Source organism: Parasteatoda tepidariorum, chromosome 8 (genome assembly GCF_043381705.1).
Source record: "Parasteatoda tepidariorum isolate YZ-2023 chromosome 8, CAS_Ptep_4.0, whole genome shotgun sequence".
NCBI lineage: Eukaryota > Metazoa > Arthropoda > Arachnida > Araneae > Theridiidae > Parasteatoda > Parasteatoda tepidariorum.
The window spans coordinates 77,921,381-77,926,580 of NC_092211.1; the positions used below are offsets into that span (position 1 = coordinate 77,921,381).

General features: G+C 29.8%; 1 long non-coding RNA gene across 1 annotated transcript; it reads left to right on the forward strand.

The window, feature by feature from the left end:
- Nucleotides 1–279: 279 nt before the first annotated feature.
- On the forward strand, nt 280–4,298 carry LOC122271598 (uncharacterized). The gene is made up of 2 exons (XR_006226497.2): nt 280–693; nt 3,951–4,298. It is a non-coding gene; the product is annotated as an uncharacterized lncRNA (long non-coding RNA).
- The last annotated feature ends 902 nt before the right edge of the window (nt 4,299–5,200 follow it).

Here is a 5,200-nt window from a genome sequence, read left to right on the forward strand (position 1 = left end):
TTAAAGTTTAATAAAAGCTTAAAACTCGTTTCAAACACTTGTGTTTTGTAGATACTTTATAAATGATTTGTGACAGCAAATAATTTTGAAATAAATATTTTCTGTGTTAATTAACTGTAGGTAAGCAGTTTTATATCACACTTCATTGCCTGCATTTTTATTCTTGTTAAGTTTTATTACAAGTAAACAAAATAACATGAAACCTTATAAATTTAATCACACTGTATATTTAACAAAACCTGTCTAATAAACAGGTATATACAATAATAAAAACACGCATGTACTATAAAATTCGATTGCATCAAGTTTTCAGAGTTCTAAAACTATATTTTTTCTTCCAGGACAACATCAGAATTGACCTTCACAAAGTTACAACCGTTTCTCTCGACCATCAAAACACAACGTTTTATTTCTGGGCAACACTCATATAATTCAAGCCATGAATTTCTTTTCCGAATTTTTTTTTCTTTTTATCTTCAAAGTCTATTGATTCGGTCAAGAATAAGAATTCTGCAAGCTCAATATATTGGGAACTAAAGTTGAAGTATACGACGACAGCACAAAAGAATCCATAGCTACCTGGTCATAGTTGAATATCAAGAAAAAGTGAAAAAAAATCTTATTTTCCATGGTGGAACTTAACCTTTTAAAGGTTTTATCCTCGCAAAGCAATATTTGCTATTCGTTGCTATGGTGAGTATCTAGCTGTAGGTGAAGTATGGGTTTTCTATGCAGATTTGTGAGAGGTTGCATACCATTTACGAATATATTATGTGCTTATCTGCATTTATGATTATTATTATTTAGTTAATTTAATAAACACTAATTTTCAAACTGTTAAATAATTATTTTAATGTTTTGTAATTTAAAATTAATCTGCATTTAGTTTTTTATGTTGTAATATAGAATGTGGCATTGTCATAAAATCTACTCTCTTACATTGTTGTAAAACTAATACGTTAGTCTAGTTTGTCATAAAAACCAGTGTTATGTACTGCAAAGAAACATGTAGCATTGTTGTGAAAACTAATGATTTTTTTTTAAAAATTTAAGTAATTTCTTTTGATACGTAATAACTATAAAGATGCTTTCTTTTTATGTTATAATACAATTCAAATTTTAAAAATAATGGTAATTTGGTAACAGAAATGGCAATAATGATTAAGCAGTAATTAGAGATAAACGAAAAAAAAATTATGTGGTAAAATAACAAATTAAAAAAGTAATAAAAGTGCATAAAAGGCGTCAAACAATCTATCAAGTGGAAGTTAAGTTCTGTACATTTTTGCAAACTAGCAAAACGTAAATAATCATCTTTTGCCGTAATTATTTATTGTCGCTATTGTTCAACATTTTTGAAAATTAGAAAAACGTAAATAATCATCGTTTGCCTTAATTACTTGTTGTCGCCATCGTTCAACATTTTTGTAAACTAGATAAACGTAAATAATCATCGTTTGCCGCAATTATTTGCTGTTGCCATCGTTCAAAATTTTTGTAAACTAGAAGAACGTAAATAATCATCGTTTGTCGTAATTGTTTGTTGTCGCCATTATTCAACTCTGCCTCTGTAGCTAAAAACTTCCCAGTGAGTAGAAAATCCAGGGGTTGAACAAAATGACGGGAACACTTCTGTACTAACTCATTTTCTTCATATTTCTCAAAAAATAGTTCGAAAAGTGCTTAAAACTTTAAAAGTGTATAAGTCATGCGATTTCTCATACATGTCAATAAAGCTTAAAGCTTTTACAGGTTTGCGACTAGTAATAAATTACGAACGAAAAAGAATGTTTCTGAACCACCTATGCTCAAACAATTTCTTATTATAAAAAATGCTATAATAATCTATAATTTTTTGCTTTGATAATTAAACTGTTTGGATTACTAAATTTCCTTAAATCTAACTGAACGAATTTCAAAACAAAAACTGTGACAGTTTTAAATATAACTATTTCAATAAAATTGCAAATAATTACGAAAATTTTAAAATTTAAATAAATAACAAATATTGTAATATCATTGTCTAAAGCACCTGAATTCTTTTAGCTATTCAAGTTCGCATATGGATTGTTTAATTGCTGTTTCAAACCAAAATGTTATAACTTTTTGCGTTCGGTAGAAACAACAAGTATACAGATTGATAGACTTCATCATGCTAAGCGCAGTAATTGAAAGGCTAAACTGCCTTGAAACAGATTATTTAATTGAAAGTAAAAAGTGTTCAAAAAGGGCAAAATCGCAGTGTATTTTTCATTTTGATAATTTTTAGACTTACAACGACAGCTTGATTCCTAACATATATCTGCAGTACTTTTTAAGCCACAGATTTATGGCTGCTGTAGTCAACAATACCCAGCTTTGTAATGGTTGGCAATTTTCAGACTCACAATGACAGCTTGATTCCAATCGTAGATCTGCGGTACTTTTTAAAACACAGATTTGTAGCTGCTGTAGCCAACACTACCAGGCTTTTAAGGAAAATGTTACTTGACAAGAAACGCATCTTCATTCTGTATTAGGGATTCTAAACTTAGTAGTAAAACTGTCCATAGCATTGATATATAAGAATTACAATTAAAGCTCAAAGTTGTGTCGTTTACAATGTTTATCCTTCTATTTTCCAGTATGCCCAACGTTGAGTGGATCATTGATTTCTAAGTTACTTATGCTAAAATTTCATTGACTTGAAACTTTTCTATAACTGTCGAATTAAGTTTTGAAAAGTTTCAGATTGAGAATTTATAGCATATCTAATGGCAATGCATATGTACTTGATAAGTAAAAGCTATTATACTAGAAAAGTATGATATGTACTTGAGAACTGAAATGTGGGTTGATTTGCATTTAATGCATAAATTTGTGTACCTTTCAATGCTTATTCAAATTAATACTAAACTATAAAACAAATTATTCTGTGTTTCGGAAGCAGAAAAATGAAGTTGTCAATAAAACGTCATTTGCTTCATAATTAAAGTTTTAAAAAAAAGTCTACTTGTTTCAAGCACATCCCTCTACTACTGCGAATTTTCCTTGCTTGTTTCTAGTATTTCCCTTTCAGTTTCATTGTTGGTAACAATTTATTTTTTTATTCGTAACGCGTTCTGTTTTCCTCATTCACATGTTATCCTAAATATGAGCACCCTTATGTATGAGCACCACTCAAAAATATTGACTTTCATCAGTTTGATTATGAAACAAATAAAGTTTTGTTCAAAAGTATAAGAATTAACTATTCATAAATATATTGATATCCTTTGTTTTAGATTTTTAGCTTAAAAAGTAGATAGTGTACTTTATTGGTATCAAATAATTTCTAGGTACACTAATTATTACATTAATAGATAAGTTTAGTTATTTATCCATTTACTAAACTAGGACTACTAGTAACTAAGAAATTAGTATCACGACAGTTAATATAGTATTTCAAAAAAAGTGTGCTATTTCAGGAAAATTAATACCCAAGATATTTTTTGACAAGAGTCTAGTCGTGCAATTACAAGTGATGCCTTGAAACTCCGCATCCTAAAATCTGCATCCTAAAATATGCTTTACATGTTCAGATAGCCCTTGGTTAGCAATGTAAATGCATATATACGTATAAAAAAGTACTTTGTATATACAAAACCCTTACTAGTTTATTGTCTTGTGTATAGTCTCATTTTATTCAGCATAAAACTATGCTTCGGAAACACTTCACAATCTAGAAGAAACTCTATTCTTTCCCTAAAATCATCCTCATTTCCCTCAAAAAAGGGGGAAGCGTACATGGGAGTTTTCAAGAAACCATTATGATAATTCAGTTGATTTGAAATGTGTTAAAGCAAATGTGTTAATGGTAATATAATTCTTACTTTTAAACATAATGAGTTATTTACTATACGTTGATTTAGAATAATTTTTTATGTTACTAAAGAAATGTATTTCATAAAAGATTACAATTTTATTTTTAGGAATTAGAAATGGAGAATTTTCTTTTAAGGAATAACATGAAAATAAAATGAAAACTATAATAAAGAGTACAATATCTGGCAATAATTCCCCAAAAATATTGCATACTCATCATAAAGCAAACAAACGAAAAGTCGAATTTCAAATAAATATGACAAAAAGAAGAAGATGAAATGAAAAAAGTTATATGGCAATTTCATCCTAAGATCTTATTGACTTTTAACTTGAAAGAGCTTATATATTTTTTCGCATTATCTTTGCTTTGTTATAAAATGAGACTTTCAAAGTAATTTTATGATATCTGCAGACCATTGTAGAACGTTATATAAATAAAATTTAATTTGTTTGAATGATATTGCATTTTTCAATCACAATTCAAACTTATTGATGCATTTTTTTTAATAAAATAAATTATTAAAGAGCAGTTTTTGTTGGAAATTTAAATTCAAAAAACTTATTATTGATCAATTATTTTAATTTGTATTCATTTTCTCGTATCAAAACTTCAAAGAAGCAATAAACGTTTCCTTTGGTAAAACGCTTGTTTAAACTAGAATAAAATTTAACTAGTTAAACTCGAACTTTAAAAAGAACTAATACCAAATCAATACAAAATACATTTTTGTCTCCGAAGCATAGCATGTTTCATCTTTTAAAAATATAACATAATTTCTGTATGTTACCGTCAATTTGACACTCTATAGAGTACCTGTTGTTGTTGCTGTTTCCATTCCCAGATGGGATAGCTGAGCCATACCAGATCCATGAGGCCGTGAGTCTTCAAAAAAATCGAGGAAAAGGGGAGGTCTCTCAAGAACCTCTTCCATGGTGAAATCCAGGCAATCAAGTAGATGGCGAGGACTAGCCTTGCTGGAGCTGCACTTTTTACAAGTTGGAAAAAGTTTAATTTGTCCACTAAAAGTGAGGCTCTTAGTATGCCCACTGACAAATCTACAGGTAGCGGTTTGGTCGGCACGTGTACCCTGAAGGTCAAGGGCTCCTCCAGGATGCTTGCGGGGATATCAATTGTGATCCGGTGGAACAAGCCAAGCTTTATTAACTTTCGATTTGCGGATAGAAAATAATTCAGAGTAAGTGAGGAAAGTACCTTCTTTTGCCAACTAATCAGCACGTTCCTTGCCAAAAAGACCCACGTGTGAGGGTATCCAGTGAATATGGATGCCATGGGAGGCTGAGAGGGTATTTAATAAACGAAGTTTAGAGAAGCCAGCCTGGTCCGTTACTCTCTCCC